This window comes from Bubalus bubalis, chromosome X, assembly GCF_019923935.1.
Source record: "Bubalus bubalis isolate 160015118507 breed Murrah chromosome X, NDDB_SH_1, whole genome shotgun sequence".
In the NCBI taxonomy this organism is placed as follows: domain Eukaryota; kingdom Metazoa; phylum Chordata; class Mammalia; order Artiodactyla; family Bovidae; genus Bubalus; species Bubalus bubalis.
Window position 1 is genome coordinate 56,783,684 of NC_059181.1, and position 12,333 is coordinate 56,796,016.

Consider the following 12,333-nt stretch of genomic DNA (forward strand, 5'->3'; position numbering starts at 1 on the left):
GGTAATACAATATTGCTGAATCTGTACCACTCACAAAAAATGAACTCAAAATGAATTAAAGACTTAATTTAACTCTTATAAGAAAACTCTCAGAAGAAAATGCAGGGAAAAGCTCCTTGACATTGGTCTTGGCAGCAACTTCTTAAATACATCAGCAAAAGCACAAGCAACAAAGGCAAAAATAAATAAGTGGGACTACATCACAGAGAGGAAACCAACAGAATTAAAAAAAGAAACCTATGGAATGGGGGAGGATATTTTCAAATCATTTATATGTTAAGGGGTTAATATCCATATATATTAAAAACTCAAACAACTCAACTCTAAATGGGCAAAGGAAATGAATAGACAGTTTTCCAACAAAGACATACAAATGTCCAAAAGATACAAGAAAAGGTAATCAACATCACGAATCATCAGGGAAATTCAAATCAAAACCACAGTGAGATAGCACCTCCCACTTGTTAGAATGGCTACCATCAAGGAGACAAGAGATAACAAGTGTTGGTAAGGGTATGGAGAAAGGGAAGCTTAGTGCACCATTGGTGGTAGTGCAAATTGGTATAGCCACTAGTAAAACAGTATGGAGCTTCCTCAAAAATTAAAAATAAAACTACATTATGATCCAGCAATCCCACTTCTGAGTATATACCCAAAGGAATAGAAATTGGGATCTTGAGGAAATATCTGCACTCTCATGTTCAATGCAGCAGTATTTACAATAACTAGGAAATGAAAACAACCAAAGTGTCTGTCAACAGATGAGGGGTTAAAGAAGATGTTATATATATATATATACACACACACACATATATATAATGGAAGATTATTCAGCTGTGAGTAAGAAGGACTTTTGTGATGACTTGGATGAACCTTGAGGGCATTGTGTTAAACGAAATAAAGCACCAGACAGAGAAATACAAACACTGAATGATATTACTTATATGTAGAATGTAAAAAAGCCAAACTCAGAAATAGAGTAGAGTGGTGGTTATCCTGGATTGGTCATAGGAAAATGGGGAGATACTGGTCAAAGGCACAAAATTCAAACTTTAAGATGAACAAGAACTAGGGCTCTTTTGTACAGTGTGATGAGTATAGCTAATGATACTGGTTCATATACTTGAATGTTGCCTACAAAGTAGATCTTAAATGTTCTTGTTACCAAGTCCAAGCTTGCTCTGTCACGCATGACAGGCCATTAATTCAAGAGACAAGATGTTGAAGCAAGGAATATGACTTTTATTTGGAAAGCCAGCAGACTGAGAAGATGGCAGACTAATGTCTCAAAATAACCCTCTTGTGGGGTCTAGATGCCAATTTCTTTTATAGAACAGAGCGGGGTGGTGAGGAAGTAAAGTAAAAAGGGCCATTAATCTTACAAATATTTCTTGGAGTGGCCAGCTTCAGGGTGGGGATGTGTCAATTTCTGCCTTCCTGAAGTCATCAACAGGTGGAAAGAGTCCTAAAGGAAGGCATATCAGATCAACATTCAGGCAGAGGGGCAGGGTTCCTTGAGGCAGGCCATTATGTATAAACAGTATCTTTTTAGTGAACAAAAGCATTAGGAAGCAAACACTAAAGTAAAATAAACAGATCCAACATGGAGTCAAAGTTGGATCTTCCCTGTAACATTGTCACTACACACACAAAAATAAAATGGTAACTATGTGACAGGATGGAGGTGGTACCTAACACTATGCTATATGTCAATTATTGACTGAAGAAAAAAAAGCAAAACCTAAAAGTTGTGAGTTAGGTGTTATTCAAGGACCTTACTGAGGACTATAGCCTGGGAGACAGCCTCTCAGAGAGCTTGGAGGAACTGTTCCAAAGTAATAAGGAAGGAGCCAGGATATATAGGAGTTTTTGGTGGGGGAAATAACCCAAAATATAGTCAAACATGAAAAGATTACTACTAACAAGAAAAACAGACATCTCAAGTTAATTACTTTAGTGCTTTTCTATGTATGGGAAGATGCAAGAATCTAGATCCACTGAAATTATTCCTTAGATATGCATCTTAACTATCTAGGGCCAGTGTCTTGTTTTTCTCCATCCTGAATTCCCCTCAAGGTGCATCATCAGTGGTGGCTACAGTGGTGGATGACTTGATGGCAGGCAACATTTGTCATTTGCTTGAATGACAGGCAAGATTCTTTGTTTACTGAAATAGCAAGCAACATTTTTTTCTCTGCACAATTATCTCAATAAAGCTGTTAAATAAATAAATATTGTAGAACAGGTATGAATCACTATGAAGATCAGACACTTTAGCTACATTTACTCATATGATATTGAATATACTGGATACAAATCATTTTTATATGTATGATGAGGAAAGCAATCATTTTCTTATTAAGTAGGTTTTACAGTGTTGGAAAATCTCCAGTATTGGGTTAATAGCACAATGACTACTGCCTCTGGTTCTTCATGAGATTTTATTCATGAGCCTGAGCATCTTTTATATGATTATTTGCTTCTTTTTTCAATTGCCTGCTTAAATTTCTTTTTTTTTTCTAGATTTTTTTTTAATCTGGACCATTTCTTTAAAGTTTTTATTAAATTTGTTATGATACTGCTTCTGTTTTTTATGTTTCGGTGTTTTGGCCACAAGGCATATAGCATCTTAGTTCCTAGACCAGAGATCAAACCACATGGACATGACTGAACAACTGAGCACATTGTCCTGACAGCATTCATTATAGCAAAAGAATCCAGTTTAGGATTAGGTTTAGCATTTAGTTTCCATATCTCTTATTCTTCAGTTGGGAATAGTTCTTCAGTATTACTTTATCTTTCATAACCTTTTGATGATTATGTGTGTTAGTTGCTCAGTCATGTCCGACTCTTTGCAACCCCATGGACTATAGTCCACCAGGCTCCTCTGTCCATGGAATTCTCCAGGCAAGAATACTGGAGTGGGTTGCCATTTCTTTCTAGAGCAGTTATTTCATAGAATGTCCTTCAACTAGGATTTGTCTAATGCTTCCTTATGATTAAACTCAGGTAATTAATCTTTGTCAGGGATAGCACAGAAGTGAGGCTGTGTCCTGAGTGCATCCAATCAGATGGCACAAAATGCAAATTTGCATTGTAACCAATGATAATTCACTATGATGACTCAAGTAAGGTGAGTCTGCCAGACTTCTCCACTGTAAAGTTACTCTTTCTCCCTTTGTAATTAATATGTAATTTATGAAGATCATGTAAATATCCTGTTCCTCATCAAATTTTCAATGTATTCATTTATTTATATAAATATGGACTCATAATTCCCTATTTATTCTATTAGTTATAATGTTTCTATTATTATTTTATTTTTAATGTATATTATTTTTATTATACAAATAAGGATAAAGATGGAGAAGAATGAAGTAATTAAAAAAAATCTGAATAGTCATTCAAATTATTACATAGATGCTATTTATCCCCAGAGCATAAATAGTGAAATTCTCATGAGTTAAATATTCATGTGATATGATTTTTATGGAATTGTTTTAAGATGTCAACTTAGTATTTCTGTAGCAATGCCAGAAGTTGAGCATATCCTTCCTAGAATAGAAATAACAAACCCTTGAGTGCTATGTATCAGTTGCTATTCTAAGCAATTTGTACATATTAATTCATCCACATTTTACAGTGAGGAAACTGAGGCACAGAGGAAGGGAGTAACTTAGCCAGGGCTGTAGAACTAGTATGTGGCAGAGTCAAGATTGTAGCCCACATAGTGGGGCTCTTGCCACCACATGCTTGCTTGGTCTTCTCTTCTGCCTCCAGAAAATTTCCTCTTTCATTGCCTTATTCTCACTGCCCTTCTGGTTACTACTTTGTAGCCATGCTCTAAAGCAGAGATACACAGCCATCATGTGTGAGCTATGCATTTTAAAAAATGAAAGATTTTTTAAATTTTGAAAGCACTGTAGAGTCAAATGCAATTGTAAGAAATAGTACAGAAAGAACCTATATACCCTTTATCCAGTTTCATCTGTTAGTAACATCTTCCAAAATGACAGTACAGTATCATAACCAGGGAATAAACATTAACACAAGGCACAGAATTGCTCCTGCTACCCTTTTACAACCACATCCACTACCTTTTAACCCTCCATGACCCTAACCCCTGACATTAATTTGTTCTCTATCATTTTGCCATTTCAAGACTATTATATAAATGGAATCATATAGTATTAATATATGACTTTTGGGTTTGGCTTTTTTCATTCAGCACAATTCCCTGGAGATTCATTCAAGCTGTTGTGTGTATCAACGTTTTGTTCCTTTTTATTGCTGAGTAATATTCCAGAGTATGGATATACCACAGTTTCTTTTCCTATTTACCTGTTGAAGTTCATCTGGGTTGTTTCGAGGTTTTCACTATAATAATAAGGCTGCTATGAACATTTGTGTATAGGGTTTTGTATGAACATAAGTTTTTGTTTTTCTGGGACAAAAACCCAAGAATACAATTGTTGGGTAATATGGACTTCCCTGTAGCTCAGAATGTAAAGAATCTACCTGCAATGCAGGAGACCCAGGTTCGATCCCTGGGTCGGGAAGATCCTGTGGAGGAGGGAATGGCAACCCACTCCAGTATTCTTGCCTGGAGAATTCCATGGGCAGAGGAGCCTGGAGGGCTACAGTTCATGGGTTCACAAAGAGGCAGACACAACTGAGTGACTAACACTTTGACTTTCATGGCAATTACATGTTGTTTATTAAAAACTGCCAAACATTTTCAGAGTGCTTGTGCCATTTTACATTCCCACTTGCAAAGTATGAGTAATGCAGTTTCTCTGCATACTTGCCAGCATTTGGCAATATGATTTTGTATTTTAGTTATTTTGAGTGTGTAGTGATAGCTCATTATGGTTTTCATTTTCCTAATGGTTAATAATGCTGAATATCTTCTCATATGGTTATTTGCCATTGTGTATCCTGTTCAGCAAAATATCTCTTCATATCCTTTTTGCCCATTTTCTCCCATCCAAATACAAAGCAGGCCCTACCCTGCTTAGCTTCTGAGATCAGGCACATTCAGGGTAGTATGGCTATAGGCCCTTTGACCATTTCCTAAAGAGATTTTTTTCTTTGATGTTGAATTTTAAGAGTTCTTTATATATTCCAGCATATTATTGGTTCATGTTTTTAAATCCACTCTGCCAATCTCTTTTAATTGATTAATTTAGACTATTTATATTGTAACTATTTATATGTTTAAGTTTACCATTTTAATATTTATTTCTCTGCTTGTTTCCTCTTTAGCAAACTTAACTTCCTATGGGTTGCTTGAGCATGTTTTGGATTCTATCTTGATTCATTTATAGTTTTTATTATTTTATTTATATATATATTTTTTTTGTTAGTAAGTTTTATTTTTTTATTTTTATTTATATTTTTTGAATGTATTGCTTTGTATAGATTTCTTAGTGGTTTCTCTAGGTAACCAGTAGATATGTAATTTATCTATTGGTATCAATATTTACTACTTTGAATGAAGTGTAGAAATCTCACTTCCTTTATCCTCCCCACTTGAAGTTGTCATTAATTTTCTTTTGTTTTGGTAAAGCCAGGGCACCAAAGGTCATTTAAGGGCATTTAAGGTCATTTGATCACTTTTCCAGATTTATTTAAATTAAATTAATTAATTAATTAATTAAAGGGCATTTAAGGTCATTTGATCACTTTTCTAGCTTTATTTAAGAACTTTGTATATGCACACTCAGTCATGTCTGACTCTTTGTGATCCCATAGACTGTAGCCCACCATGCTCCTCTGTCCATGGGACTTCCCAGGCAGGAATACTGGAGTGGGTTGCCATTTCCTTCTCCAGGGGATCTTCCTGACCCAGGGATCAAACCTCGGCCTCCTGCATTGCAAGCTATCCTCCCCACTTAAAAAATATAATTTTCTTGAATATCCCCACTACACACATTGAATACCACATCAGATGTTATCTATAAGAAACTCTCTTCAAATACAATGACTTAAGTAGATTGAATATTAATTTTTAAAAAGGCAGGAATGAAAAGTCAGATAAAGTAGACTTCAGAGTAGGGGGGAAAATCTTACTAGAAACAAAGAGGGACACTGTAAATGATAAAAGGATCAATCTACCAGGAAGACATAATAATCCTAAACACACACATTTCAAACAAAAAAGCCTCAAAATACATGAAACCAAAAAATGATAGGGCTGAAAGGAGAAACAGACAAATGCACTATTATAGTTGAGACCTTTAACTCTTACCAATTGATCAAAAAATCAGCAATGGAATAAGCGAACAAAATAATGAACCCCCCCAAAAGGGTGTATATATAAATACACCCTCCACCGTAGAATATACATTGTTGTCAAGTGTTCATAAAACATTGGTGGAGATAGCCTATGTTATGGGCCATTAGAAAAACCACAACAAATTTAAAATAATTGAAATTAAACAGAGTATGTTTTCTGGCCATAATGGAAACAAACTAGAAATTAGTAAAATTTTCACACTTGGAAATTAAAGAATATATTCTTAAACAATTCATGAGTCAAAAAAGAGGACTCAAAGGAAATTTTTTTAAAGATAAAATTGAATGAAAATGAAAATATAACAAATTAAAACATATGGAAAGCAGCTAAATCTGTGGTGAGAGGGAAATTTATAACACTAAATGCTTACATTTAGGAAAGAGGAAAGTTCTCAAATAAATAATCTAAGTTTCTACTTTGAGACCAAAAAAGAGCAAAATAAGCCCAAACAATGGGAAGGAAATAATGGTAAGAACAGAAATCAATTAAATTGAAAGCAAGAAATCAATAGAAAAAATTAATGAAACAAAAAGCTGGTTCACTGAAAATATCAATAACATTGATAAACCTCTAGCAGATTGACAAAAGTAAAAGTAAAAAAAAAGATGTGAAAAAAGTAAAAAAGAAAAGCCATTAAAAGGATAATAAGAAAATAAATTCTACAATTTAGAAGAAATTGACCAATTCCTTGAAAACCACCAACTACGAAAGCACAACCAAGCTGAAATAGATAATCTGAATAGTCTCATAACTATTAAAGAAGTTGAATTTGAAATTAAGACTCTCCCCAAAGAAATTTCTCTCACTGGAGAATTCTATCAAACATTTAAAGAAAGAGTCCATACCAATTTTACACAATCTGTTCCCAAAATAGAAGGAAAGGAATCAAGTCCAAAACCCATCTTATGATGTCAGCAATACCCTGATACCAAAATAAAACAATCGTGTACAAAACCAAGAAATTTATAGACTAATATCCCTTAAGAACATAGATACAAAACCTTCAACAACATATTAGCAAACCCAATCCAGCAATGTAGGAAAAGAAATAGACACCATGACCACGTGGGATTTATTCCAAGTATACAAGGCTGGTTCAACATTTGAAAAGTAGGCAATTTACTCCATCAGAAGAAAAATCATGTGATTATGAAAGAATATTTGACAAAATGAGAGAGGGATTACCTCAAGCTGATAAAGAGCATCTACAAGGAACCTATAGCTGACATCATGCTTAATCATGAAATACTGAGCTTGTAATTACCTGTTGAAGCGATTTTATGGTGGCTGCTTTAAAAATCCTTGAAAGAAAACTTCAATATATGATTTATGTTCATGCTGAATGTCTTTTCTCATTCAAGTTGTGGATTTTCCTGGTTCTTGGTATGACAAGTGATTTAAAAAAAAAAACAAATTATATCCAGAGCATTTTGGATATTATAATATTTAATCTTCTCTTTGGGAGAGGGCCTTTGGGATGCCCGCCCAGCCAAGGTGAAGGAGTGATTGTTCACAACGCCTCCATGTAGGTGGATGGGATGGAAACATACCTTCCCAGAAAAATGAGGACACAAACTGACATCATCTGCTTACCTCTGTGTGTGGGTGTAAGCTCACTTGCCTGCTGGGCCCTGCTGACACCAGAGGAGAGGGAGTGGGGAATCCTGATTAGATCTAATCAGGTACTGCCTTGTTTAGGCTGTGGATGCTGGGTGGGGTGGAGGCTCAGTCCACTTCCTCCTGCTGAGGGCTGGGGTGGAATACCAGATCCCTGGTCTCCTGATGAAACATGGGAGTGTGTGTGGGATGCTGGTTTTTCCCTTGCTGTTTGGTTGCTGTAAAAAGTGAAAGTGTTAGACGCTCAGTCCTGTCCGACTCTTTGCAACCCCACGGTCTGTCCATGGAATTCTCCAGGCAAGAATACTGGAATGGGTTGTCATTCCCTTCTCCGGGGCATCTTCCCAACCCACGGATCGAACCCGTGTCTCTTGCATTGCAGGCAGATTCTTTACCATTTGAGTTGCCAGGGAAGCTGTAGGACTGGTATTATCTAAAGGATTTTTCTGTTGTTAGGCCACCTTTTGCCCCAACCTTTGGCTAAAGGAAGCAGACTTTTCTCAGAGCTTTTGTTTGTTTTTTGATAGGTGCCTGTTGGCAGTTCCAGATCAGAGGCTTCTGGAGCCCCTGGTGCAGGATTTATTAGCCACAATAAGGAAGCTGAGGAAATTCACTGCTGTGTTATTCCTCACGTCCTGAGGTCCCTAGACCATCTATCTGCTTTCTTTTCACCTTCCAGAGTCTTCCTATGTTTATTTGTTGAGTTATGTACAGTACGGGGGATTTCAGTTGTAAGAGGGAGGGCTTGGGAGGAATGGGCTATTCCACCTTGACAGGAACAGGAAGTCATTATTTATTTGGGGGCTCAAACTGTCCAAATTTGGCGCAGGGAGAGACCCTTCAAGCCACTTCCTGTATCATTCTGATATGTCCCCCTTATTCTCTGAGCAATTCATTACTTTCTGGTGCAAGATGTTCTAAGCACATCTTGTACTTTCCCTACTGCAGCCACAGAATAAGCCATTTCTCCAAAGAGCCCTGTATCCTTTAGCTGAGAGTGGTATTTAGAAACCATTAAAGACGGGGGTGGGGTGGGAGTGGGGCTGGGGGGGTGCGTGGGGATAGCAGACACTGTCCTCATCTTTCTGAGGCTCCAACGCTCAGCTTTTCCTGAATGAAGATGTGTAAAGGACAAGTTAAGTTGTGCCTCTGACCACAGTAAATGCTCCTCTTGCAGCACCTGAGGTCCCCAGCAGGCGCTCCAGTAACCCGGCGGTCGCTAAGAAGGTACGGGCTTGGCTTTCTGGAGGTGAGCTTGCACTTTGCTGACTGCAGACAAAGCTGTGGGGTTCGAGAAAGATCCGAAGGCTGAACCAATGAACGCCTTAGTTTGCTGTGCGGCGGAAGCGGGGGTAACGGGTAGAGGGTAGCGAGGGCGGGGATAGGTTACGTGAGCAAGGAGACTTGCTAGTGGGGTGGGTGAGTTCCTGTTTCATCCGGTCAGGTGCTTGCAATCTGTCAAGTCACTACAGGGTGAACCTTGGCCTGGAACCTGCTCCTGCCGGGGGCGCCCTGTCGCCCCTCTCCCGCATCTTCCCCTCTTTCGGGGAATGGCCACCCTCTGCCATCCTTCTCTCCCAGCCCCTCGGCCTCCAGCTTCTCTGCTGGCTGTTTAATCTCCAGCCCCTCCTTTCCAGGTCGCCTCCTGCCTCCCCTATTCCTTGTCCTTTGGAGGCTATGGGCGCCTCTCATTGGTGCCATCTTCGCCGCATAGACAGGCTGGGGCGCTCCTGAGCGTCTCCTTGGCACTTGTTCCCTTGGCAACAGGGGCGAGGTTTGTAAGATCCATAGGGAGTTGCAGAATGGTGAGTTAGTTCTTAGCCTCTTGTTCAGGGGTCCCCAACCTCTGGGATCTAATGCCTGATAATCTGAGGTGGAAATGATGTAATAGTAATAGAAATAAACTCAGGATAAATGTAACGTGCTGGAATCATCCCTAAACCATCGCCCCCACACACACACTGCTATCGGTCTCTGGAAACATTGTCTTCCATGAAACCGGTCCCTGGTGCCAAAAAGGATGGAGGCCGCTGCTCTAGTTAATAACAGGAGAGTATTGAGGGCTTACTAAGTGCCAGCCACCATGTAGGCAATGGTTACAAATCCAGTACTTTAAGACTGCTTGAAATCTCATATAATTATCTGCATTTTCTTTTCTTTTTTAAGCTTTATTAAGGGATAATTGATATACAAAAATGTATGTATTTAATGTACACATCTTGATGACTTTGCATATATGCATACACCAGGGTTGCCATCACTAGAAGCAGGGTACTAAACATATCCATCACCTCTAAAAGTTTCCTTGTGTTCTTTTATATTTCCTTTTCCTTCTGATGATAACACTTTACATGAGATCTAGACTCAATATATTTTGAAGTGTTCAGTTCCTTATTGTTAATGACATGCAGTGTATTTGGTTAATTATATATTGGTACTGTGTTGTACTGGCCTCTAGAATTTATTCATCTTCCATTACTGAAACTTGATATCCATGAGCAACAATTCCCATTTTCCCTTCCTGTCAGCCCCCAGCAATCACCATTCTATTCTCTCTGCTTCTAGGAGTCTGAGTGCTTTATGCTGCTGCTGCTGCTGCTAAGTCACTTCAGTCGTGTCTGACTCTGTGCGACCCCATAGACAGCAGCCCACCAGGCTCCTCTGTCCCTGGGATTCTCCAGGCAAGAATACTGGAGTGGGTTGCCATTTCCTTCTCCAGTGCATGCATGCTTCATAAGTCTCATTTAAGTGGAGCCACACAGTATTCGTCCTTCGGTAACTGGCTTTTTTCATTTAACATGAAGTCCTCTAGATTCACCCATATTGTTGCAAACGGTAGGATTTCCTTCTTTTTAAGGCTGTATAGTATTCCACTTGTGCATATACAACATTCTTTTTTAAAAATGGTTGTACTTTTTGAAATTTCTTTTTAATTGGAGGATAATTGCTTTACAATGTTGTGTTGGTTTCTGCCATTCAACAACGTAAATCAGCCATAAGTATACATATGTCCCCTCCCGCTTGAACCTCCCTCCCATCCCTGCATCCCACATATGTAAGTAAAATAGATAGCTAGTGGGAAGTTGCTGTGTAACACAGGGAGCTCAACCCGGTGCTCTGTGACAGCCACATTCCCTTTATCCACTCATCTGTCATGGGTGTTTGGGTTGTTTGCATGTCTTGAGTATTGTGGATAGTTCAGCAATGAACATGGGAGTGCAGATATCTCTTGAAGATCCTGATTTCAATTCTTTTGGATATATACTCAGGAGTGGGATTGCTGCATCATATAGTAGTTCTATTTTTAATATTTTGAGAAACCTCCATACTATTTCCCCTAATGGATGCACCATTCTACATTCTAATCAACAGTGTACAAGTTCTCCACACCCATATTAGCAAAATATTTGTTGTCTTTTTTCTGGATAATAGTCACCCTGATAGATGTAAAGTGACGTTGCACTGTGGTTTTGATTTGCATTTCCCTGATGATTAGTCATGTTGGGCACATTTTCACGTACCATTTGTATATGTCTGGTGGCCGTTTGTGTGTCTTCTTTGGAGAAATGTCTATTCAAGTCCTTCACCCATTTTTAAATTGAGGTATTTGATTTTTTTAGAAAATTTAGGTATACCTGACACAATAAATTGCACGTATTAGAGTGTAGTATTTGCCAAGTTTGATGCCTACCTCAGAGAAACCATAACCACAGTCAAGAGCATGAACACATCCTTTGCCCCCAAATTTTCCTCTTGCCCCCTTTTAATCATTCCCTTCTGCTCCTTCCTTTCCCCCCAGCCTCCCAAGGAACTCCTAATCTACTTTCTGTCACCATAGATTAGCTTGCATTTTCTAGAATTTTTTATGAGTGGAATCATACAGTATGCACTCCTTTTTTGCATAACTTCTTTTAGGCAGCAGTATTATTTTGAGATTCATAGGTGTCATTGTGTGCATCAATATGAATTCCTTAATTACTGAGTAGTATTCCATTGTCTGGCACAGTTAATTTATTCATTCACCTGGACATTTGGGTCATTCCCAGTTTGGGTTGTTACAAATAAAGTTGCTGTGAATATCTGAGTGCCAAATGGTATATAAAAGTTGTATTACTCTGATCATTCTTGTGGGTTAACATATAAGATTTAGCATTGGAAGGACAACATCTAGTTTATTTATAACATCTATTTTCAACAACATGTATACATTTTTTGTTGATGCTTTTTATATTACAAATCAAGTTTAGAAACCTTTTACAAATAGCTTATTTTTGAAAGTCACTGGAGCCAATAACATACAAGAATGATATTTTTTCAGTGAAGTATAGTAGGGGTGTTAGAATCACTCCCGTGGTTCCTGGGACACTGAACTCTTGATTTTTCATATGCCTCTCTGAGTAGCTCACTCAACATTTTAT